Source organism: Thunnus albacares, chromosome 6 (genome assembly GCF_914725855.1).
Source record: "Thunnus albacares chromosome 6, fThuAlb1.1, whole genome shotgun sequence".
In the NCBI taxonomy this organism is placed as follows: domain Eukaryota; kingdom Metazoa; phylum Chordata; class Actinopteri; order Scombriformes; family Scombridae; genus Thunnus; species Thunnus albacares.
The window spans coordinates 6,554,406-6,582,223 of record NC_058111.1 but is presented as its reverse complement, the minus strand read 5'-3'; the positions used below and the strand labels follow the sequence as shown (position 1 = coordinate 6,582,223).

At 39.6% G+C, this 27,818-nt stretch overlaps 1 protein-coding gene across 1 annotated transcript in view; it reads left to right on the top strand.

Moving 5' to 3' along the window:
• Nucleotides 1-14,735: 14,735 nt before the first annotated feature.
• gpr4 (G protein-coupled receptor 4) overlaps nt 14,736-27,818 on the top strand; it is a 49,679-nt gene continuing 36,596 nt past the window's right edge. Inside the window, exon 1 of the mRNA XM_044355295.1 lies at nt 14,736-14,896. The gene's annotated coding sequence lies outside the window, so the exon portion shown is untranslated. The remainder of the gene's footprint in view (nt 14,897-27,818) is intronic.

Here is a 27,818-nt window from a genome sequence, read left to right as displayed (position 1 = left end):
CTGCTGACTGGAGGGTTTTTTCTCCCTGGATATTTGCAGAAAAAGGGAGATTTTGATCTTCTGAAGAGACTGATATAGTAAAATAGAGATTTTTATGTTTTCTGCCCTTCTTTTTTTAAACTAAACATCCCAAACCATGACGCCATCTACCGAAACACACACCCATTTCCCAAAACTATAAACACCATTCCCCTGTTTTCACTCATGTGCTTGTTTAGAAAGAACTGGCATTCAATATTATTGACTCAAGTCATCACAGCTGGAACCTAATTATCACACAATTCTCCAGGTGGAAACACTAAGAGTCAAAATTGTTCACTCACAAATCAGAACCTCAGGATAGATAAAAGGGCGCCGGGTCAGTTTACTTGTTTTGGAACAATGAATCCACAAAGACCTGAGGCAGAATAAATTCTTATTTTAATGTTTTTTCCATTGGTTTATATTGGTAAATACATAGAAATGATTTTACTGTATTCTACATTCTTTATCAGTGGCATATTTTTACAGTACACTTACTTTTTCACTCAATTTCAGTTTAATTTACTTTAAAATGTATACATGTGTTTTTATATTGTGTTTATCATATAAAGAGGTTCTTCTGGGGGAAAATCATAAGCGCCTTTATTCATTGCAATAACAGGTTTTTATGGTAATGTTTTGAATTCTCAAATTCTGATGCGATGTGTAATGGCTATTTTGTAGTGTTTGTGTATTTTTTCTTTTGTGTGATGACTGAAGGCAAAAGTTTTGTTTAGATGTAAGATTACATGGTTTTCAGTGGAGAGTTTGGTGTCGACATGGAAGTTTTGTGCGTCAAGATGAGTGTCCAGTTATGCATTTTGTGTTTAGAGTTTCGGGAAGTGGAGTGCAATGTCAAGAAATGTGTCCTAGCGATTGAGAATTTTTCAAAGTAAAAACAGTGTCAGATTATGCTGAAGTGAGGAGGGAGTTTTCTCAGGATGTTGTGGTGACTGTTAATCTATTGACAGTCAACATGTGTGCGGTGGTTATGGTTGACGCAATTTGGTCAAAGGTTGCTAGTTCAAATACTCAGGTCACTCAAGGTAATCCGGATGGGTGGATAGTAAACAAAACTTTCTCTCTGACCTCCCTAAATGAGACGGTTCTCCCTTGAGGTTCACTTTTACTTCCAGTGGAAACACCTTGTGACCGGCGGAAGAAGGAGGCTGCTGTCGCTCCATGAAGATTCCCGGGAGTGACGCCCCCCCCACCTTCTGTTCCCATAAATAAGCAGCTTTACTTGGTTAACTAGACTGGTTAAATATGAATTAAAGTGGAAAATTACACAAAAATGAGGTGCTTCTTCTTCTCTATTTGTATTGCACTTCATTCCTGTCGGGCGCCTTTAAATCAGAAATCTGAAAATCCTAAATTTTGTTTTCTCATGAGCATAAGAAAGTTTATTTTCTGCTCCTGTTTTCAGAGACATTTTGCTACTGAAGCCTCTGATGTGCATAAATCATAAATGCACAGAAATCTAAAGCTGAACATACCACCGTGTGGCTTTATTAGATCATGTTGACAGGTGCTGCGTTGAGTGATCCTGCACTTGATGCACACTGTTGATTTGTGCGCATGAGATGCTTCTATAGATAATTTTATCTGTTTGCATGTCTAGTCTGAACCCTTTCCCTACTGTTTTTTAAACTGTTTTTGTGATCTCGCCACACTACAAATAATTATTGTGTTAATAAATTGATTGTGTTGCCATCATATAAACACAAACTATGAGGAATAACACATACATACACCTGTAGGTCAGAGTGCATTGCACCAACATCAGCTACTCGATCTTTATCGCTCTCTCCGCCTTCTCATACCACTCAAGTTGAATTCAACAGGTTCAGGCACATTCTCTGAGGGGACGGTTGAAAGGAATTCTGGGAAACACAGGTGATCGTGGACTGAAACAGAAGCAGCTGATGAGTCGAGCTAAGCTGTCCAACAGGAGAAGGGGTCAAAGCCAAGGAGGACGATGGCGGTGTTTATCCAGTGAGCGGGGTCGGGTCGTGTTAGTGTTGTGGTCACGATGGCCTCCTGTTGTCTGTCAACACCTGTCAGGTCAGGATGATGACCTGGAGGAGGAGGAGGAGGAGGAGGGAGCGCCCTAAACCTCCTCACAATAAACAAAAACGTGAACGTGAAAATGGTCAGGAGGTTTCCTTTAAGATAGTGTAGACTAGAGTCATGTTTGTGGTGTTGAGCTCATTTTATATGTTATGTTGCAATATCTACAACCATACTGGGAGAAAATGTAACTCTTAGCCAGCTAGACATATGAATTAAACAAAGAGAGGTAGAGCAGAGGTTCAGTTCGGTCAAGGTTTGGGTATGAATGTGGCCCATAACTAATGAGGGATCCATAAAGGTGTGTACATGCCGAATATGAAGCAAATTTTGGAGGAAACTGCAATGAAATTCAATAGAAAGATGCAAATGGACATAAACTGATGTGAATTTGCTTTTGGCAGTGTGAGTTGCAGTAAAGATGCATCCGTATGAGCTGAAAAAGGTTGAACTTGAGCCAAAACATCTGCAGAAACTCTTGAAAAGTGAAATAGTGAAGTACATAGTAAATAAAAGACATTTTGAAGTAATAATCACTGTAGATTATGTAATAAACATTTCATACTAGCAAAATAATTTGAAGTTTCCTATAATAGATTATTTCAAAAATCATCAGTTCATTTGTATGTTCTGTGTAATTTTTCATTGTGTATTTATTTCATGTTGTCTCACTTACTTAATATTGTCCATTATTGACTTCCATAGGTTTTAGCTTTTGTATCTCTCTCTGCATTCAGAGCCAGAAAAGCTTTATTGGTTATATAGCGAGATATAAACAGGAATTTGTCTTGGTAGCCTTTTGTGAGTTTAACAACACATAACGACAACATGAACATCACAAGGACAAAAGGACTTCCCATACAGCGCAAAAGGAAGAACGCAAGACATACGATACCCGAATCTTTAACACAATAAACATCGACCTTTAGGCCGAGGGTGAGACGGAGGACATGGAGGAAGAGGCAGCGCGTGGGTTTCTTAGGAGGACGTGAGCTCTTTTCAAAGGTAGAAGATAATTATATTATCAGTGTTTTGACGTTTAGAAGGTAATTGTAGTTTGTCTTGTAAGTCTCCTAAAGGGCAGGGTCGTGCACAGGGCAGGTGGTAACTGGGAATTATGGGGTCCTGACTCCCTGGATAAACCTCACACACACGCTCTTCTCAACACTACAATTACCTGAACAGCATCTACTGTAAGTATACACAGTGTTCGAACACACCTTCACACACTCATCCAGTGCAAATGTATTTATCATTATTAGTTACTTCACTGACTTCAGTTTACATGCTAAACATATGCTCATTCTGAGTACTTTTGTCGTATTTCTGTACATCTTGCTGCCAATTTGCACCTTTTAATTAATGATGAATTGTTTTTTTTTCTTTTACAATCTTTTATCTAAACTCCACACATGTTCTAAGATAAAATACTCTGCTAAATATGTATAATTTGCATGTAATAATTTGTGTCTTATATGTTTTTTCCACACAAAAAAAGCTCAGTTACCTCGCTAAAATCCTTAAAATGACATCTTCTGCTCCTCCGTCCTTAAAAAACTGAATATACGATGTATGAATACACAAATATTGTTCTTTTCATAAGTTCTTGCCGTACGTTCTTTTCTCCTAACTTCACCGAAAAGCCCCGTTCTCAGCGTGTGTGCAATGGAGGTTTCAAGTTTCCACATCATCACACTTGAATACCGGACAACGATTGGCTCCGAACTCGTTCTGATGACACAAATCACATCATCACATCTTAAAATCAGATTTAAGGTGGACATAGAGAAACTTTTCCACTCTCGGCAGACGAATGGGAAAACGGCTTTTTATTGTCAAACTCTGAACATACATCATTCTCAAACATCCAACTGAAAGAACAAGAAGAAAAAACACATTTTTGAGTAGAGGGGGAGTTAAAGTACAGGATGTGTATAGGGCCTAGTTCTTCCACTACTGATTTCAAGGACAAAGCACATGTAAAGTCACAGGGCTATCAGGTCTGGAGAGGGCTGATGCTTCAGTGTTGCCTTTTCTTTAAATACCAAGTGCTAAAAACTCACACAGTGGGGAAAGTTCAGCAAAACCCAGAGATAACAAACTATCAAAGCATGCAAACACAGAAATAGCTGGCAGCAAACAGTCAGAATAGAGCCAGAGTAGCAGCATTTATCAATCAAACGCTGACCGCAGGCCCTTCTGTGCTTGAATGAAAGCGGCCTGCGTTTCCTCAGAGGGCAGCGTTAGTTCATCAGCACAGATACAGGCCGACCTTCAATGCATTTGCATGAGGTCACTTTGGTTCCTTTTATGTCGCAATGGGGATTTTACAGTCTCACTTCATCTCTTTTAATTGAACCAACAACCTTTGGTTTAATAGCGCACAACCAGCTAATTCTGCAGCTGCAGCACATTCCAAAGTCATATTATTCTCCTCAGCTTTCATACAAATGATCATCTATTGCAAACATGTTTATCCACATCCCCCTTCTTATATCAAACAGCTACGCTACTGGACACAAACTCTAAGCTTGTGTCCAGTTATGATGCAGACAATCAGACTGGTCATTGTTTGAGGGTAGTCCTCTGAAAATATACAGAAGAGAGCTTATCAGAATTTATGATCTGGACGCTGTCATTTTCCCAGAAGATGCTTCAAAAAAAACGAATTAGTCGCCTCTGCGGACATAAAGTTAGAAACCAAAGAGAAAAGGTTCATTTAAAGACCACTGAACACACATACATCAAGATGAGAGATATTATTTAACGTATTTGATATGTGTTTAAATCAACTGATCATTCCAGTCACAGTGGAAGATGAAGGCCGGCAACTGGAGCCAGGTGACAATGTCTTCCTTGTCTGATGGTAATGTAGAGGGTGTAGTTGCAATTTAATGGTAAATGAAAGAAGAGTTTCTGTGCCAAACACTAAAGAAGGAGATGACCTCAACTTGGCACAGCAGCGGAGCGGATTTAATGCAATACAAGGCACGGACTGTGATGTATTGATTTTAATTGAATGATGTTTGCCATTTTCTTCACTGAATCAGAAGGAAGATGGAGTAAGCTACACATTAGGGGAGATTAATGCAGTCGTACTGTAATTCTCTCTCTGCCGGGACCGACAGAGTAACAATATATTTGGCATAAAACTGCTCAGTGGTGAGAAAGTGGCAGACTGATGGGGAGACAGAGCGGCAGACACGAAAAACTCTTCAATCATTTCAGCGAGTATTGATCCGAACAAATGTGAGATGAATAAATGTCAGTGTCGCTACTTTAATGCGGTGATTATTCATAACAAAAAAAGACTCATCCTGCGTAGGTGAAGCTTTCACAATTTCCATTCCCATTTGGTCTTAAGAGACGTGACAAAAGCTGCAGATTTGTGTTTTTTTCGTGACGGGAGACGAGTCGTGAGAACACAAAAACAGTCTGAGCTGTTCTCAGACATACTAGCACAGGATGGAAGAATCTGACAGTCTGAGGTCTCAACCACAAAATGTACAACCCGGAGGGCTGACACGCACACACACACACACACACACACACGCACACACACATGCACGAATACGCTTTATTATCCTGGGACTGAAACTATGAAGGGACACATGCTGCAAACGCTTCCTACTGTGATTACAGCTATTCTGTACAGGTTTCACTTCAGACTAATCTCACACACACACATATACTGTCCACACACAGCTATTAACCGTTAAAGTGACGCTCCAGCAGATTCATTATAAAATAGAAATCTATAAATGTCTCGGTCATTGTCGTCTTGATGGCTGCAGCAGAAGTGACTAACAGTGATTAATAGTGACTAATTGTTCGTGCTCATTGATGGCTAGTGGGAATAGGTGGAATTAAGAACGGGAATTTCATCTTCCTGTGCCAAAAACCAGGACAATGGTTACAGAAAATGGAAAAAAAGGAAATGGCAGCTGTACAAGTTGTAAGGCAACTTACAGGATTAACATCTCTTTAATTTTCTCTGTAATTCAGTGGGAAGATTACAACACTCGCTACTAATTGGATGAGGCAGAACAAATCACTGGTTCCTGCACTGGTAATCATCATCTTCTGCCTCAAATACCCCATGAGAACTCTGTCTTGTTTGTTCATTGTTGCTTCATTCTTTTTGGACAGAAAGCTCAGCCGTTTTCTCAGTAAACATGACATATTGTACATTAAATAAAGAATGTTTTCACATGAATTATATTCAGTGCAGATTAGCACGCAGTCCTCTAGTGAACAATATGCTCACATCCTGTGAAGATTTTACAGCCGCCCCCACTGCACTACCAGTTAACTCTGTGACGTAAATTTTGTTGCTTTGAAGCTTCTACATTTTCTCTTTTTATCTATTTCTTTAAATAACGGAAGCTGCTTGACGTCTGTATGTGATGAGTATTGAGTCGAAGAATCTGTGTATTCCCTGAAAGGCCATAATGAGGATTAAGGTTTGATGTCAACAAAAGTGAAACCATTTAATGATTGTGACTAAGATCCCTTTTAACTGTAAGACTCTTGCTTTTTGCACAGTTTAAGCTTTGTATCGTGCAGAGCGGGATATTTCAGCTTGTGAGACCGACTAACAACAAGTGTTTAAATTTGTCGTTAATGAAGCTCTTGTAAAATAACTAGTAGTAAATCTTATATCCTTCTTTGTGGGAGGTTTATTAACAGTTCACACACTGAACCTCTGCAGCACACATGAGTTTATCTTCTGTGTATGTGTTGCAGTTTAGTTAATACACCGCAGCGTCTGCCAAGATGTTGTGTTTGGTATAATGCAAACATCAATTAATATTCCAGACACAGTTTCATAACAATATAAACCACAGATTAAGAGATAGAGAGAGAGAGAGAGAGAGACAGAGAGAGAGAGTTAAAGAGTGATTGAATAGAAACACTTATTTAAAAAAGTATATTGCAATATACACTATTATATACTATATTTTCTGAAAGTTTGCAAGCATATTATTTTATCTATTCAGAAGTGGTACACTAACGTTGTGTGAAAAGGAAAACACTTGTAGAATATCCTTTAATGTATTGAAACTATGCATTTCGTTGCACTCTTATCTTAATACTGATCTTAATTACCAGGTTTTCATTGGAGTTTTTTCCCACCTCTAGTAGATTTGACTGTCACGTCCCAGTTTAGTTTAGTCACCTTTTTTTTTTTTTTCTCCTAGTGTTCTTTGTCTCGTACTTCCTGTTTTGTTTTGATACTCACCTCTTGTCTCGTTTCAGGTCTTTCACTTCCTGTCCTCGTGTGTTTCCTTCCTGTGTGATTACCTGCCCTGCCCTGATGTGTTGTACATGTGTCTCATTGTTCCCGTCCTTCTGTGCCAGTTCGTCTTCTTCCTCTGTGACAGCGACCCAGAATTTTTCCTCGTGTGAGTTTCTGAGAGCCTGATAGTTACCTGACCTGTTTTTGCCTTTTTGCCTGCTGATTTGGACACCGTCGCTTCGCTGACTGATCACCTGTGTACCGACCTCGCTGTGATTAAAAGGACTGATTTTGAACTGATACTGAGTCTGTGTCCGCATTTGAGTCTGAGCCTGTGGTTCAATATTGACATTGACATGCATGTATGGAGTCCAACAAGGATCCATTCTGAGACTTTTTAATCTGTATATGCTCCTGCTTGGCTCCATCATCGGCAAACATAAAAGCAATTATCATAGCTTTGCAGACGATACATAACTTTACATTTCACTGTTGCCTGATGACATTAGCACTTTCGTTTCAACTGCTTGAAAGATATCGATCTCTGGATGTCACAACATTTCCTGCAGCTGAACAGAGAAAATAAATCATAGCGTTTGGAGTTATGATTGATGCTGACTATTCACATATCAGCAGCATCACCAAAGTAGCCTTCCATCATCTCAGGAATAAATAAATAAAAATCTGGAGCAGAGTTCAGTGCTTATGCTCCCAAAGTATGGAACAGCCTGCCAGCTGATCGCCAGTTTGCATCTACACTGTCTTTGTGTGTGTGTTTCAATGTTTTATGTATTTTTTTAGTCACGTTGGTTTGACGGTATGTGGTTGATATTTGAAACCAGACATTGTTCACACCTTTTTGACAACTTGTGAAACCAAAGAGGAAATGAAGAGCAGATGGAAGGAGGAATCTGGAGAAACTTCACCTTCATAAATTTCACTGTAGAGATGATTTTCCAATCATTATTCTCATATGAGAGATGATGCAGGTCAGAAAGCCCTTCATAGCTTAGCTGGTAGTATGCGCCAACCTATCTATGGGGATATACTGTATGTTTTTTTCTGTACTCTTTAAAGTACAAACTCTAATGCTGTGAGGATGCATGGTACAATTTTGAGATTAAACATGTTAAAGGTTACCACAGAGACAGAGAGAGGGAGAGCAGATAGAAAGAAAACAGATATAAAGATGGGGAAAACTGAGGACAGAGTGGGATAACAAGTCCAAAAGAGGGAGTGGAGGAGAGAGGGAGCTCAGGGAGAGGGTCAAGAATGCAGATTGTGTCCTGCAGTCTATTCTCTGTAGCACCAGGGTGTCTGAGTCGCTGCCGACGTCCCGTTGAGCGACATGTTGATGTATGGGGCGTTACTGAATAACAGCGGTTTGTCTGCTGGTTGTCCTGCAGAGAGGAAAAATCCTACATAAGAATCAGTAGGTTTACACTGGCTGCTGTTACACAAACACAACAGTGTCAGAGCACTTGTCTTCAAGTGTAACTGCTATGTAAGCGTCGGTATAGCTGTGGAAATTGATGGAGGTACAGATCACATTTGCAGTATTTCAAATGAGTGCATTTGGTCTCTATTATGTTTGTGAGTTTTGACTAAAATTGCTCACAAATGTGCAGAACTTTCCCGTTTCCCATGTGAAAACAAAATAGCAAATGCACAGGTGCCTTAAATTACTCCAAGGACTTCAGCTGTAAAACACATGCTTTTCACCATGATGTAATGTGCTAGATGAGGTTGCACTTTCTGTGTAATAACTTCCAGGAGGTCAGACCCTCTTGAACTAGAGCGGTGTGAACCTAAACAAACTAAACACAAAAATACAACAAAAGTAAATTTCTCCAGTAAACTGTTTGCACTCACATAGCTTCAAACAGCGTCACACGGAGACACACTTTCAGCTGTGGCACTGAGTTGATCACCATGCCAACATGACAATCAAACAGTAATCTCAAATAGATCTTCGGCCCACCGCTGGGAACACTACAGATGGTGAGCGCTGATTTCATGCAAGTCCTTCAAATTAATCGACAAAATATGTTGTAACTGCCCTTCAGACCGACTGGTGCAAGCTTTTCACTTTGGACCTTCCAAACTTATTACAAATTACTGAAAAATAATTGTGTTGTGATCTGACAACATGCTTAAAACAAATTGTTATCTGTTGGTAGAACATGAGAAATAAACAGCAATCTCTCATGGCAAAGTCCAACATTTTGTTGACCTGCTCATCCACCGTGACTTCCTCCCTCCGTCAACCAGTTTCATCATTTGCTCCCAACGCACAAGAGTCATAATCACCACGGTCGATAGAGCGCTTTGTCACTTGAATGTAAACATTATGTTGTTTTGGAGCATTTTCTGAAACGGCTGCTGTCATTTTCTTATGAGGAAAATCAAGTGACTCCATTTGACTTTAGTGGAAAAAACAATTTTCAACAAATTTTATAAGTGAACCTGTCACTGAGAAGTTAAGAGTTCTGCATATCCTTGCAGGGCTGCGTTACACGGTGTCCAATTCTTGATCACAGCCACCTGGAAACCTGTAGTGCAGGGATGCAGAAGGCTCGGCTGCATTTCAAATTATCACACCTCACTGACAGTCCATATGGTTGTCCTGAAAAATCCTTTGTAGCCCAGTGGTGCTTATTCTCTGTGTGTTTTTACATTGGTTTGGATCCACCCAGTGTTTGGCAGACTCCACCTGTCTCAACAGAGCTGGTGAAGGGTGATGGGTGTGATACATGTGGATAGACACATGCTGAAGTGAGAACATTATTTAACACAATGGTGTTATAATGCTTTAGATAGTCTGGAGACCAAATGGTTCAGGGTTTTTTTTTTTTTTGGAGAAGCTTAATTTATTATTATTGTGTTGTAATTGTCTTGTGTTCTTTTTAATGACAGTTTCTGCATTGTGGACATTAAAGTTTTTTTTAAACATTAATTTCCAAGTATAGCAGCTACAAATGAATCGGTGTTAGCATAGTTATGAAATTGGGATACTGAGAGATTTTAGTAGATGTTTTTAGAGAAATAGTTTCAACCACTGTTGACTTGCGCTGTCAATGCCCTGTCCACTAAAAGGGCTTTTCATATGATTAATGCTGGCAAAGCTGCAGTAACGAAGGCACACAAGCAAAGTAAGAACGTGTTTCTTTGAAGCATTTTACAGAGAAGAGATGATGGGGTTGCATACTGGACCAGACTGGATGCAGGTAGAAACAGCAGGAACACAATGGCTTGTAGCAATAATTAATGATCTGGCAAACAAGGTGGAAGACCAGTCCTCCATTTATAGTTGGGGGGCTAATGATTGAAGGAAGAACAGCTGTGCAGGAAGATGAGTAATGCTCAGATGACTGGTAAACTGAACAGGTGAGGAAAAGCAGAGACAACACAGGCGTCACCATGACATAATCGATAAGATTCATTAGGTTTGTTTGCGTGAATCATCATAAATATGTACTCAGTAGTGCTGCTGAAACATATTAAGGATAGCACATGATATATGGAGCCTGATCTCACAGCACATTTGTGTTTATTTGTGGAAATGACTAGAATTCCTTTCTGATATTGCACACTGGAAATAATTTTGAAAGTCAATTTTACTTGTCTTGTTGTTATTGATGAGTGTCTTTATTGTAGTATTTTTTAAAATCTCCAATGATCTGGTGCACTCTGTTCTTATTCCAATTTTCCAAATTTGTTTTCTCTCTTGTGGTGTCGCTACAATATTCCCATCATGTTATTGTGACATCTGTTGAGTAGTTAAAGTCTAATTATGCCTTTATGGATTAACAAATGCCCACACAGTTGTCAATAAAACAAGATCATTTAAAGGTTTGGCAGCATCTTGAAACATTTATGGGCACAGATCAAGCAGAGCAAAAGCAGTAGGCTCAGCCACATAAATAAACAGAAATAAAATAAAGCCTTGAGAGCCTGATTCTCAGCAGTGTTTTCTAAATCACTCAGTGGGTCTGAACTGCTCAGCTCCCATAAAAACACAGAGTAAATGAGCTGGATGGTGTTTTAATGTGTCTTAATGGGATATAATGGGTTCATTGCTGGGAGATGTTTTACACCAGCAAGCTGACAGTAGCTTTTACTTAACATGCACACACACACACACACTAACACACACACTAACACACACGCATACACACACTCTTCCATTCTTTTTGATATGGCAACTTTACAGTTTTGATTCACTCTCATAGCTCTCACCAACTATTAGAATAACTAATAATATAATCGTAAATACAATCCTATTCTTGTTAGAGCTGCGACAAAAGATTATCATCATTGATTAATCTGACAATAAATCATTTGGTCTGTAAAATGTCAGAAAACTGTCCAAGGTGACTTTTTTTTATTTTGTTTGACTGAGAGAAAACCTAAAATATATAATTTATGATGATTTAACACAACAGAAAAGCAACTAATTCTGAATCTGTCAATATATATTTAGGGTAACCTTACCCCAGTGTGTTCATGTGTGTGTGTATATTTTCACATACCTTATTACTACACTGACTGGAAAACTGGGTGGGACTTTCTGAGACATTTAAACTGGTTTAAATGCTACTTAAAGGACAGGGACTACTTTGTGTCTATAGGTAATAACACATCTTAACAAACACAAATGACCTGTGGAGTTCCCCAAGGCTCTATTCTGGGGCCTCTTCTGTTCAACATCTACATGCTCCCACTGGATAAGATTAGGGAAAACAACAATATATGTTACCATAATTATGCACATGACAAACAAATTTACATACTGATATCACTAGGGGACTGTGGTCCAATACAAGCACTGAGTAAGTGCATTGAACAAATCAAAGATCGGATGTGCCAGAACAATTAAAAGTCACTGCTCAACTTGAATTGAAAAAACTTGTCCATGCATTTATCGTCAGTGGACTCGACTACTGTAACGTGGTCTTTACAGGTCTTTCTATAAAAATCGATCAGACAGCTGCAGCTGATTCAGAACGCCGCTGCTCAAGTCCTCACTGAGACCAAGAAAGTGGATCACATCACTCCAGTTCTCAAATCTTTACACTGGCTTCCTGTCTGTCAAAGAATTGATTTCAAAATGCTACTGTTGGTTTATAAAGCACTGATGGTTTAGGGCCAAAATACCGACCTCTCAGGTCATCTGGGACAGGTCTACTTTCTGTTCCCAGAGTCAAAACTAAACATGGAGGGGAAGCGTTCAGTTTTTATGCACCACATATGTGGAACAAACTCACAGAAAACTGCAGGTCTGCTGCAACTCTCAGTTCTTTTAAAACAAGGCTGAAGGCTTTCTGTTTACCGCTATACAAATAAACTTGCCTTGTCTTGAGGACTAGTAAGTGATATGGAGGAGTATTACCTCCTGGTCACATAACTCCTATTTAGGAGCAGATTTTGCCAGGACAAAGGCCAATTAAACTTTCAGAAAATTGGTGGTTCAGTAAGTGGAAAATGTTTACAATGCAACGGGGTTCTTTCACCGCATAGATCATGTTATATAATGCAGCTCACACACATTAATAATGCACACACTGAAGCAGCAGACCTCACCTCATCACCACTGTTAGCTGCACCACAGGCTCAGAAAGACATGCACCCCACCCCCCTTCCTGTCACCAGTCAAGCGCAAAGTGCAGTGTACAAATGTGAATCGTAAAAAAAAAAAAGAAAAAAGACAAAAATGGAAAATTATAAAAAGACAAATTCTTCAAATTGTCATGAGGAAACTTATGTCAAACGAACAGAAGAAAAACAACCAAACACTAAGCCCCTGATTTAGGGCTCTAGTACTTGCTGCCTTTCCAGGTCAAAGCTGCACTCTTGAATGGCACTTCTACTCTTCTGGCTTTATACTGGAACCACTCCTACAAGACAAACCACAGTTAATTAAAATCAATCAACCAACATATGTAATGTTTACGTATAAAAACATTTCTGTGCACATCAACACCTCTCTCAATCTATCCTAACACAGAAATATCATAACATACTTATTTAGGGCCCCTAAAATAGCATTTCTACAGCACTAATATAACACCCCTCTTTACTGGCTTACATATGGTACATTCTGAGCCCCCCTCTACTAATGACTTTGAACTCTACTCCTTCCGGTTTGAAAGTTGGACCAGGAAACTCTGCATGAATGTTACAACAGATGGCTGAAAACAGACCAGACACTTAGTGCCCCAAGAATATTTCAATAAATGACCTTAACTGTGTGTGTTTCTTCGACTGGTTGTGATTACTGTTATTATGCATTGCACAGCAAGCTGAGGTGATTTAACTGTTAGCTAACTCTAGCTTAATACCATGCTAATGCGATTGCTAATGCTAGGCTGGCAATGATACTTGAACCTGGGGAAGTAGTGCAACAATGGTGTTACTATAGCACGACACAAGTAGCAACAATCCTATCAGCTGGAAAGATGGAGTTAAAAATAGAATTGTATGTCCTTTGGCTGCATGTAAGAGCTGTGTGCAACCTGCTTATTAGAAAGCATGGGATAACCCCATGACAACAACACATTTAACACTCATTCAACAGACTGAAAACACTGCAGAACAAGTCGAGCTGCACACACCATATTGCCTCCTCCAGGTTTCAGAGGGCGATCACCAAACTCAAAACACATTTGAGCCCCTTCAAAGACATCAGTTTCTGATTCTCCACAGAAATGACACCATCGTCTCCCAACGCCAGATTCCAGACGAGCCAGGAAATGATTTGTCGCCAGAGAGCTCCATGTGCTGTTCAGTTAACACTTTACTGGACATGACAGTGATGATACTCTGCTGCCTATCAGGTGACAAAACGTAGATCTGAAGCAAAATAACCCATTTTGTACATTGATTATCCTGACCTTCATGGACATAAAATTAAATTATACTGGCTGCTGTTTTCTGTCAGAGGTGACAAATATTACTGACATACAAGTTATTGTATTGCTGTATTATACATGTATTCATGTATACTTTGACTCTTTAGACACTTATACTCCATCATAGACACACACACAGACATGCAGGGTATCTATTGTTGCTGTATACAACTACTGTGTTCATGGAAATAAAAACATATATTTAGCTGTAATTTGTAGATGAACAAAATAAAAATAAAACATTTTGCTCAGTGAGTGAATGCTGCTCATCACAGCAATCAAAAATAAACACTGGTGGAAAGTAACTAAGCATATTTATTCAAGTACTACTATTAGTATTTAAGTGCTACTAATGTACAGTATTTTCTGCAGTGCTCTCTCCCTCCCTCTCTCACTTATTGTTACGCCCTCTCTCTCTCTCTCTCTCTCTCTCTCTCTCTCTCTCCCTCTCTCTCTCTCTTCCTCCGTGTCTCTCAGTCTGCCGGCTGCTGCCGCTCTGCTAACACTGTTTTGCGCTGCGCTGGCTGTTACACCGGATCATCACTTGTTTTTTTTTTTTTTTTTTTTGTCGTGGAGGTTGAGATGAAATGACCTTTTTTTTTTCTCTGGATGGATACGAACTGGTTTTTGAGGAGGTGGATCCGGGAACCTGAATGTGAGTAGTACAGCGCTTTGCCTCTCTTTACTCTTTTCTCTTGACTGTTTTCTTTAGCCAGAGAGGAAGAAGTGTTAGTGATACTGTCACCTGCTACAAAAAGCTGTAATTCAGCTGTGTGCTGTGTAGGATGAATGAGCTCAGACGTTACATACAAAACATGTATTTATATACCGCTTTGTCACCTGTGTTCTTTATGTGCTAGTGGAAGGAAAAAATATCTTTACAGTGGTAATCATAATGTGAAGAATTGCTATAGCCTGGGTATTTTTATATACATTAAATGTCATACATAAGAGCGGTGAATCATACATACAGTGTTCTCTTTAAATTTAATGTGCACCACTGATACACAAATAGGAATATTATAATAATGCCATAGCAGATAAAATACATCATAAACTATAAACCTGCTATCTATCTATCTATTTATCTATCTAGCTATCTATCTATGTTTTCTGTAGTTTTTCTGTGGTTGTTAGGATTATTCCTGGCTCATTAGGTCAGTATGTCAGCATATTCACATCCCATAACATTCAGTCACACATTGCTTCAGTGTTTATGATCTGGATTAAACACGTCACAGTAAGTGAACATAATGCTCTTACTGTACAAGATAAACTGTCGGAGGGGTTTTAAGACATCAAAGAAAGAAATTAAGTCAGAACATGCCATACAGAAACGTCTCCTCTGCTCTTTCCCCCGACTTTGAACTCGAGCTTGTATTCAGTCTGACATCACTTCCACTTTTCACACAGCAGGCTGTTTTTTTGGCCCATTAACTTGTTGCAAACCAAGTCAAATTGCATTAGTAAATGGAAAACAGGCAAAGCTGCGTTGACGTTACAGTATAGTGGGCGCTTATGTGTCTGCTACAGCTCCGGGGGTTTTGACTGCAGACAATTAATAAATCATGAGACTTGAACAACTATATCAGCTGCTTGTCACTGAACCTCCCTGACTACATGCACTATCGCTCTGTGCAAGCAGGGCCAGAGCTTCATTCTTTTAGGTCACAAGACAACCAACTTTGGTGTTATTTGCCGGTTAGAATTTAGTTTATTTTGGGTGAAACCAAGTTGGAAGGGTTCCCCAATGATTCTTTGGAAATGGGATTACAGTCCTTTTTTCTCTTACTACTGAAATGCAGTCTGTAGATCTTAGTTTTCAAACCTCAGTATGTCTGTCAGTCAGTCTCAGAAACAAACAAAGAAATTGCCTTTTAATTGGTTAATTAGAATTTGTTGACAATCCAGATTTTTTTTGCCATAGCACCTGTGCTGTGTTCATTTGCTGGTGGAACAGTCAGATGAAGGTTGGGCTCCAGATTTTGCTGCTCAACAGTGCTGTGTTCATGTGTCCTGTTCATGTGTTTTTTTCTGCCAGAAACAGACGATAAACAAACATAAACACGTAAGGAAGCTGCAAGTTTGCCATTTGGTCGAGTGTTAAACTGCTCATCTACACATTTTGTACTGTGGTTTTTCACTGTTACTCATCTTGTGTCACAGTCTGAAATTCAAAGCTCTTTGCGCTGGCGTACAGTAGATACTCTGTGTGTGTCTTTGAAGGATTATTTCCTAACAAGAGTTCAGTTTCTTAATGTCAGAAGAAACAGGAATTTGTAACGCAGCTGCAATGCGATCTCATAGGATGGCATATAAACAGCACATCACTTTAAGGACATTTTGTGTCATGTCTACGCATTTTAAGCTTTTCGCGTGTCATCTAACACCGTTGGTTAGATTCAGGCACAAAAACTACTTGGTTAGGATTCGGAAAGATCATGGTTTGGGTTAAAATGATCAGTAAAATGCAGTAAAAATGTGGCAGTATAAATGTCTGGTTTAACGGCAGTAAAATGCCCGACATGACAGTAAAAACGTCAGGTTAAAATGTCCCGATGTTACGGTAAAAATGTCCAGTTGGTGGTTTTGAACAGTTCTCTCCTGCTGCTTTTGCAACTTTTGACCTTTTGCCAGTTAACTATCTCGCCATCCACTCAATCTTCCTCCTCCTAATAAGCCCAAATCACGTTATGAAACAAAAGAAAGTCAAACTATATTGACGTCATCTGAATGTTTCACTTCCTCCCGTCACTCAAATGTGAAAACGTGAAATGACATGTGAAAAGCAAAAAAAAAAGGGTAGTGATAACAGGCGAAATGACTTAAGAAACTAGCATGTCATTGATACGCTATTTGGTGAGACTAGGCTGCAAAACACGGATATCAACCATCATGGATTCATGTTTACTGTGATGGATTAACTCGATCTGTGGAAGTTGATTCTCACATAAAAATGAAAGATGGCCACTGACCAATGGTTTCTACTAGAAGAAATGCTGCAAAGACTTACGAACGATATTTGCTTTATTATTCTGATTTGACAATTTCTAGGGTTAAAAAAAATAAACCTCGAAGAGCTCCTGTTGTGACGCATGTATTACACAAATGGGTACATGAACTACGTTGCCGTTAAACAGCCGAGCAAATGAGCCACTTCAGGCAGAGAGACAGTGATCTCCGGGAAAGCATCGTGCCTCATTGAGCTGCAGGGAAATGCTTCAACAGACCTTAATGGTCTTTTTAGTAAACAGTCAGCACAATGAATCCTCTGTTCCTCTTTCAGAATTGCTGCTTTCAACTCCAACAGTTGTAATATTAAAATGCAGTAGAATCTTTTTTTTCTCTCTTCTCTATGTCTGCACTCTTTCCTCTCTTTCTCTCTCTCCTTTCTCCTCCCTCCTTCAATCTTTCAGTCCAACAGGAAGGTGGTTGAGTTAGTTTCGTGTTTAATCTCTCCTTTTTTCTTCCCACTAAAATAAATGTCAAATAAAATGCAATCTGGTGATAGCAAAAAACGTAATAAAAACGAAAAAGCAAGTAATTCTGTAATCAAATGACTAATAAAGAATTTACAGAAACAACAGCAATACTGACTCTCGTTCTGTCTCATTTTCACTGGAATATTGCATCATTTACAATATTCTACCCTCCGACTTCCTCTATTGCTTGTATTGAACTATCTCTGACCTTGTAGGAAAGATAATCTGTTCAGTTTTAGCTCCGACCTTGAAGTCAGGAGGATGACCGTGGTCAGCTAAGAGCCCCAGCTTTATGTACCTGCTTCCTTTAACCAACCACCAACCAATCACACACACACACGAAAATAACCCCAAGTGGACCAAAATGCATCACCGAAAGCCACGTGTGAACGTTCACACGATCTTAACTGTCCAAATATCGATGCTGTTCCACGTCAGACCTCGATTTACTCTCCGGCTAGCTGCTAGCAACTGCTGATTTCACTCATCAGTATCCCATTATGCAAAGCACACCTGCCTATGGGTGACGTTTAGCTCAGACTCACAGAGTACGCCAAGCAGTTGGGTCGGATTGAGGTTGGATCACGTTCCCACCACAAACGAACAGCTTGGGACCGGACTGAGACCACTTCCCACAATGGGTCTCTGTGAGGCTGTTTTGGTCCACAACCTGAGTATGATTGCTGGGTTCAGATCTGCTAAAAGGAATCATACCAGATGGGCAAAAACTAACCAGAGTCTAAACAACACAGATTTGAAAAAAAGCCTTAGCTCCCCTCATGCTGTGGTACTGGTTGGCTCTGAAAGCTGCCACCTGGCAGCTCAGGACTTTACTCTGAGTCCTGTTATTCCCCTCTGTTTTCATCATACATCACTTTATGTAGAGCACGACAGGAAAGGAGAGAATGTTCAAGGGCAAGAGATAAGACAAGAAAAGGGAAGAAAAGGACAAATGGATGAATGGAAAAAGAGGAGAGGACAGGAGAATAAAAAACTAAAGTTCTTTGATCTGCACTTTATTGAACTATAATAAAGGATACAAGAAGGTCAGAGAAGAGAGGAGAGCTGATAGTTAAGGACAACAGAGGAAAAGAGATGTGATAGGAAAACAGTGAATGATGGATTGAGGGGAAAGGCCAGGAAGTTAAAAAAAACAAGGGTGAATGTGGAAAAATAGAGCAATGATGGTGTAATTGCTCTCTAGAGGAGGTCTGATAAGCAGCACTTAAGAGCCTCTGTGGTTAAGTAATCATTGTGATTAAGGGCCAGAACGGTTGCGGCAGTAGAGAATGATGCTAACGGCTAGCACGACTGGATGATTGACACCCTCTGCACCACAATTTCACATTATACTGTAATATAACATGACACTGTTTCATTTGACTAGTTTTCTTCAGATCCATACATTCGGATTTCCAGCAGGTGCAGGTTGAATAATTCATTTAAAGACAGAGGACAGACTGTACTGTATAACTTCATTTCAGGTACTTTTGGAGCAAATTGACAAAGTTCTCAAGCTGTGAAATTCTTAATTTTTGATGACAATACAGAATAAACAAACAATAAATTAACAAACAATAGACTAAATATGCAGCCAGCAGACACATAGCAACAAATGTATTAATTTGGACTCATGTCTCTGTCCACCTGAAGTCCAGTATTCACCCCCCTTTTATTTTTGTTTGGTCTCCACCAACTCCTGAGAAAAATATCCAGTCTGTAGAGAGATTGTTTACTGGAAACAATGGTCTTATATGAAGGGGTTGATGAGAGCCGTGAGACTCAACCACACAGTCTATGTGTAGCTGGAGGACAAAAACAACAAGCTAATGAGTCTAAAAGTTGCGTAGTGCAGCAAAGTTGGTGTTAATTCTCAGTTAACTCAGCAACACTTCAAACAATGACACATATATTGAGTCATAGAATATCATAAATATTGATAATTATAATGTTAATTCCAGAAAAGTTGACAACATGGAGATGCATGATTTTCACTTAACAGGTCAATCTGCTGTAACTGTACAGTAAAGTGAATGTTAAAAGTGTTAGTATAGTGTGCTGGAATAAATTATATACCAGGGAAATTCTTGATACTTAACTGGCAAGTTGACTAACACACACACACACACACACACACACACACACACACACACACACACACACAGTGAAGTAATGGATGGACAGATAGATGTTTTTTGTCCAGTTAGGGGTGGGAAACATAAGCCTGCAGCCTCACAGCTCGCCTAATTGGATAATTGCTCTGCAGACGCTGACAGGTGTCACGTTTCTGGTCTCTTAATTAGAGGGATGACTTGTAAACTAGTGAAAGTGACGGTGGTTTGAGCCACACCCACCCACTCACCCACACAAACACACACACACACACACACACACACACACACACGGTTGCATATTATGACATTGTGTTGACTTCCATTTATTGTGGACATCCTAACCCAAACCCTAACCCTAAGCTTAACCTAATCTCAATTCACACGTTACCCCTAACCAGTCACACGCACACACACACACACACACACACACACACATCCTGAACAGTCCATTGTAAAGTGTAGCTCAACGTTTAATCGGAGGTCTCCCAGCTGAGAGTGATGTTTTTAATGCTGATGTGCTTCATTGTGGGCGACTCCGCTTTTGTTTTCCCAGAGTCAAGAGCTCATTTGCATCAGTAACAATATCTCCTGCCAACCTCTGCTTTGTTTGTCGTCATGGTGATATAACAATTATTTGTTTGCCCACAAGTCTCAGTTCCAGTTGGTTTCCTCACATTGCAACGGAAACGCCACCATGAACTTTTCTGTTTAACTCACTTTGAAACTCAGTTGGTTTGAGCTCACTGTTCTCATTCTTGCCCTCTATTTTATTCTATTATATTCTAGTCTATTCTTGAATGAGGTTTTATAGTTAACTGGCCTGGCGTCAATGATCTGACATTTACTGTGCCATCATTTCATTAAGTGATCCATGATAAGAAAATTATTGGCTGCTTCTAATTCATCACAGTGAAAGGGGTGAAGAATTAATATGTCTTTAATAGGCGTCATTAGCTCATTAGATTTTCAGGTCATAAACTACAGTTAATGTAGGTGAGTATCAAGCTGTGTGTCAGTGGCAGAGATTTTCACAGTTTCAGAAATCAACGGAGAACAGTTTTTTTTTATCCTTTGATAAGTACAGTGGTGCCTTTTAGCTGACACCTCAAGTTTAAAATTGAGATCAAATTAGTGGTGAATCTAATCTTGAGATTAAATGGATTTGAAGAAGTTAAACTCTTACTGAAAGTTAGCAGGTAAAACAGCTTTTGTTACTACTGAAAAACCTTAAAGATCCCATGACATTGAATTATTATGTCCTTAAAGTGAAGCATTTGTTCTGTTAAAACAGAACAGCGAGGAATCAGTCTTAAAGGAGACATAACATGCTTTTTGTGAGGTGAATGTATATAAAATATCGCCTCCGACTCAAAAGCCAGAGCCTCAGCCTGCTCTGAACTCTCCGTTTGCAAAGTTACCTCCACTTGCCCAATGGACTGACGTCAGATTGTTGGCACATGCCCGCAAACGGCCGTCCGTTCACTCGTCTTTGTTGTTGTTGTAAGGTTGTTTCGCATTTTCCACTTGCATATTTTGGATCATATTCGGGCTCGAACATGAAGTTTGTATTTTGAGTAAAGAAGGAGAAAAATAAGTGAAATCTTACTACTATTGTTTGTTTACATAGCCTCCGGAGCTGCCGGAAGGCTGCCGCGGGGCAGTTTCCAAGAGTTGGCTCATCGGGAGGGCGGCCTTAAAGAGACAGGAGCTGAAATGGCCTCTTTCAGACAGAGGCTGAACTGAGGGGCTGCATATAGGACCATTAGATAAATGTAAAATAAATGTAAGGTAAATAAGCTACGCAAGCTAAACAGCAACAAAACAGAGCTCATGGTTGTGGCTCCTAAGGCGCTGCTCTGGAAGGTTGGAGATCTTCTCCTCTGCTCCATCTGCTCATCCCCACAAGTCTGCAACCTGGGTGTCATTCTGGACTCCAGCCTCTTATTCCAGTTACACATCAAATCCATCACCATATCCACTTTCTACCACTTTAAAAACATTTCTAAACATTGGCCATCACTCTCAGACTCCTCATCCATGCCTTCATCACCTCCTGTCTGGATTACTGCAAAGGAGTCCTGTCCAGGGCCCAGAAAATCCCTGGACAGGCTCCAGTATGTGCAGAACTCAGCTGCCAGGGTTCTCACCCACACCAAGCCCTGGCAGCACATCACCCCCACCCTCATCCACCTTCACTGGCTCCCCATCAAGTCCAGCATCTCCTAAAAAATTCTCCTCCTCTCCTACAAATCCCTCCACCCCCCCCCCCCCCCCCCCCCCGGTACCTGTCTGACCTCCTCTACCTCTATATCCCATCCTGGAATCTGTGGTCCTCAAGCGCAGGTCTGCTCTCCAACCCCCCACACCAGCCTGCAAATTTTTGGGGACAGAGCCTTCAGTGTGGCGGCCCCCACCCTCAGGAACTCTCTCCTGGCAGAGCTGCATCTTTGGACACTTTTTTAAAAAACTCCTAAAAACCCACCTGTTCACCAAGGCCTATGGCCTCTAGTTAACTATGTCATCCCTGGCAGTCATTGCTGTTATTATTTTCTGTTCTTGTTTTATTTGTTTTGTCTGCCTCACTGTGTGAAGCATCTTTGGGTCTCCTGAAAGGTGCTATATAAACCTAAGTTATTATTATTATTATTGAATCTTGCAGAGGTATTCCAGTAGAGCCCCAGAATATAAATATAGACCTGGAAATATGCATGATATGTCCTCTTTAAGTGTAAACCAACCAATGGGCTACTAGTTGTTGAGACAAAGGTGGTTTGATTAGCTCACATGATTGTTTAAAAATGCATTATGGCTGGTATCTTTTAGTTACATCCACTAGTGCAGTATGAAGTAACTGAAAGTGCACTGTTTTTTCAGTAACAGAGTGTTTCTAGGAAGTGTAAATCCTCATTTCTTGGGATCTTTAAACACTGCGGTTTATAATACTGGTGTACAGACTGTCATCGCCCTGGATACCGGGGGAAAGACTGTTATCTACACTTCTAAATTAAGTCCAAACTGGATTTCTTTTCGTTTTTTTCACTGTTGTATGCTCAAGGTTTCTCCTCACTAAATATGCTGGAAGCCCAACAGTAAAGTCAGATGAGAGTCTGATGTTGTGGTCAGATTGAACATGAGGTGAATTTCAGAGGCAGTGCAGTTGCTTAAGTCTTTCGAAAGACAGAAGTGGAGGCATTCATCTAAGGGCTGTAACTTTTTATTCAAAACTCAAAAGTTGTTTTTCTTGTCTACACTAAAACAAGTGGCTGATAAGATTTATCCAGTGTGACTATTTCTGAAAAGCTCAGTTTTTGGGTGAGAAAAACCCTGCGTAGTTTAGAATAAGGACCAAAACCGAAAGCAACAGCCACCTTAGTTTGGATGTACAAACTGGTACCAGACTTCTTGTCACACAGTGTGTAATTGATTATGGTTTGTTGGTGCATTTCTTCAAATGGAAAAAGGGATCCTGGCATCAACAAGCTTTCAAGACCTAACATTGTAGTGCGAGTTTCGGTAGCATCATGCATTGGAGCACATCCCTGAGTGCTGATGAAATGATACGGCTGATGGCCTGCAGACCGAGAGGAAGATTTAAACAAAAAGAGAGGACAAAAGAAAGAGACAGAAAGGGGGATACGGAGATCAGAAGTGTGTGAATGTGTGTGTGCGGTGTTTGTGTAACTGCTGACAGTCTGACGCCGCATCTAAATGCACCCAGGGTGTGATGAGGTCACCGCTGTCTGTCTGTAAACACTGTTAGCCCTGTTAGACACACATGCACACACATACACACACACACACACATGTCTCCAATGTGGAAACAGCAGCACCTGTGGCCAGCATTAGAGCAGTTTCAGATGGTCAATAACCATCTCACTGCCTCTTTGTTTGTCTTCCTTTTTTTCTTGCCTATTAAACCTCTATCTCTCTATCCTCCTTCCTCTTCTTCTTCTGTCTCTCACTTTCAACTTCTTTATTCTTTCTCTCTGTTTGTCTCAGCTTGTTCCTCTTCACGTTATCTGTCATTCCTCTCTCACATTTTCCTTCCCTCATTTCTTTTTCTATTACCATCTCTTTCTCTCTATCTATTTGCTGTCCGACCTTTTGCCTTCCTCACATTATGACTCTGTATCTTTTTCCACTTCTCTCTCCGTCTCATTTCTCTCATTTCAGTGCCTTTCAACCCCTCCTCCGCCCTCTTTACTTCCCCTTTAATCGATAATATTCTTCTTAATGTCACCGCTCGCAGCACCAAAATAGTCTGCCACTCGCTATTGTCAGTGCTAAAAAGCTTTTACGTTGACTCGCAGTGCAGTAGATGTCCAATGTTTGACATTTCATGGGTGTGGGCTCTGGTTAGGTTGTGTACTGTTGGAGGGGGCTTTAAGATTCAAATGGACTTTTTTCTGGAAAATTATGACTTTGGTCTTTCACAGTCAAGGCCAAGGTCTGTCCGTTTTCAGCCTTTTTTTTTTGTTTTTTTTCCCCCTCTCTCTTTCCTCTCTCTGGTTGCTGGTTTGAATCCCCCTGACTTGAGCCGGGTTCAACTATTTCTGTCTGAACGTGGAATTACTCTGTGGTTGTACCGACTGACTGTGTGTTCCAAATTCTCACAAATTTTGCAGGCAAAGAGTTTTGGAACAGAAAGGCTTTAGTACAACATGAGATGAAAGGTATCTTGTTCTTCACACTAACATGAGAACAAAGAGTTTATTATTTAAGCTACTACATTTAACTCCGACTAACTATTTAACCACCGCAGTTGAGGTGATACTGAAGAATCAGGATGATACAGGGGAGGTTTTTGAGATGCTGAGTTTTAAGCACAAAATGAATCTGGATGAAATATTAAATTGACAGTCTGATGTAATAATATTTAAAGTGTCTCTTCCCCATCTCATCTTTTTTTTTTTCTGCGCTCAGTCTCTCAGCTGGTCGACAGCTATCGATTGTTTTAGTAATGGAATATTGAAGATGATTAGATGATGCTAAAATGAGCAGCTCAGAGAAATAAGATCTGTGTGTGTGTGTGTGTTTGTGTGTGTGTGTGTGTGTGTGTGTCAGAAGTATTGAGCAGTCATGTGCAAAGCATCTGAAGTATTATTTTTGTTATCAGCAGAGACAGAAAAGCAACATGAGATAAAAAAATATTACAGATTATCAGAATATATGTATGTAAAATTGAACAATTATGATGTAAGTGCATGAAATATTACATCTGTCGCTTACATGTGTTGTTTTTGAGAGCAGTTACAGACTGTTTTTTTGTTTGTTTGTTGTTTAATTTGAAGGACATGCTGGTTAAAATGGTAATAGAGCCATTTGGTTTGTTAATGTATTGTCGTTTCTATTTTGGTTCAGTCCACATCTATTTTAAACCAAAGCAAACTAAACTAATAATATATTAAAAGATGATTTAATGCAATGAAAATGATTAAACACAGACTGCCACAGAGGTGGATTAGTCCGCTACCAAACAACATAAAGCTCTGTGTTGCTGGAAGGAAACCGCTGCTTCTGCTACTGGCGCTCTACTGTTGAAAAACCTGACTGGAGTTAAAATTTATATTACATTTTATTACCCAAGGCTTCATATCCTGAATGTTCACCTCCATATGAGAAACTTCAACACAAACAGGCGTCTCAGTGGAGGAAAATTCAAATAGAAGACTTACTGAGGGTGTATATAGGGGGTATGTGTTTGTAATTAAAAGGATAATAATTCCTGTTCTCTTCTTCTTTTTGGTATTATTTCATCAGGTCTATATTTAACATTTAAAAGCCTCGAGAGCTCATTTGAAACTAACTTTAAATAGCGTTTTGGTGACCAATGTAGAGACTTCTGGAGTAGTGAGGCAAGGAAAAGTTGTTGTGTTATTACTTATTTGTTGCTGACAGAGAACTGTAACGCCCCCTTTTGAGAGTATCTGGATTAATCATACATTATCAGAGTCTAATGTATTGACACACATAGCACAGGGTGATTCATGTACAGTAACCATTCATAATACTGACAGCATGGCCAGATTAACCTGCTAGGAGGCTCCTTTATCCTCTATCCCCCCCCTTTGCTCTACAGTATGTACACTTTTCTATGCTGGAATATAAAATTAAAATAGTAATAAAGGAAAAGTGATGATAATGGATGATATTAAAAAAGTACATACTCTCCCTTTGGTTGTTACTCCTCCAATATGCCCCCCCCCCCCTTAACTAACTCTCCAGACCATCATCCATGTTCAGCGAATGTCTCACCAAGTCAGTTTTAATTTAATGCAACTTGTATTTTCCATGATGGCAGCAGAATGATTTGTGAGCACTTATGATTTAACCTCGCTGCTCTGAGCGGGACCGACTGCCAGCTATTACCTCAACCGAGCTGACCGAGAAGGCTGTTTGTTTTTAATGAAATTCAAAATACACTAAATCATACAGAGAAGCATTATGGTTTACAGAGGCCTTGTCTATTCTTAGAAGAGAATTTGACTTTTACTTACTGTACTTTATTCTTGCTTGAATTTTAGTGCTCTTGATGCTGTGACTAACTAGAATGCATAAACACCCCATCAAATAGATGGATTTATTCATGTCTCATTGAAATACTGTACTCTGCAGCGGCAGTGCAGGAGCCAAGTTATTTAAGACATGAAAAAAAAAAACATAGATACAAACACTTCCAGGAATTTAAACTGATGACTAAAACATTTTTGATGGTTGGTTTCAGGCCAGATCGATAAACTCAATACTAAAATTAGATTGTGTTTAATTTTGCCTACAACAGATGTTCTGTCTGTATTTGGTCACATTATTTTGATTGCCTGCACTTACGGTACATTAACTTATCAAGATAAAGGCAGTCTACTCTGTTGATACAGTTTTTGTTTGATTACATGATTAAATTACAACATTAGGCTCCAATGGACCGACTTATGAATGACCCAGATTATATTACAAGTAATTGGGACACTTGTAGTATCCCACAGGGAGCCATTCTTAGACCCACATTCATTCCTTATCTACATTAAAGACTGTATCTTACTTTATGTTTCCTTTTACGTTTTGCTGATGATATTAGCTTGTTTCTTTCAAATAAACATTTACCTCCACTTACTTCTGTGGCAAAGCCTGAATTAGATAAAATGACTAAAGGGTTTAAATTTGACAAATTTGGCTTTTTCATCTGAAATAACTGGAAATTGGATCATTCAAGATAGTTGGGTAATCTCTCTGGTCTCATTTACAAGATTTTGCAGTGTTTTACTTAAAATAAGTTGTTTAGTTCATTGTAAATGTTTTTTTTTAACTCTTGATTACAGTTTTCTTTGCAAAAACATTTGACTTTACTTTCTACATTTAGCAGTCAGATTGAACACTCACTATAATATGAATTGATGCTGTATGTAATGTGTATTTTTATCTTCAAGTGTGTCAGCCAGCGGTTTAGTTGATTTTATTCACCAAAATATTTGTCGCCCACTTCAGCAGGATATCAAAGAGGAAAAAGGATTTTAAGAGTTGGACTCGCTGTGCCCACATGTCACTCGACATGACTAACCAGAATAGAACCAACCAATCAGAGAATAAAGGAGCCAAAACAGGAAGTGACACAGGAAACAGCCACATTCTGGTAGCAGATCAGGGGCTGGCACACACGCACGAACACACACATGCACAAACACACACACACACACACAAACTCACACACACACTGAGATTTGTACTTCAAAACATGAACTCTCACCTTAAACATCACACTACATGCCCAAATACAACTGTTGTTTATTTAATTCTTAACCCCAGAATCAAGTCCTGACCCTCAAACAACCCCTTTGAAGAACAGAGGACCACACAAAACGTCCTCACTCTTAAGGTCTAAAACCTGGTCCTCACAAAGATAGAAATACAAGAGAGAACATCTACACACAGAAATAACTTTATTAACATACATAAAAATTTAATGGATCAATAAAACAATTTCTGC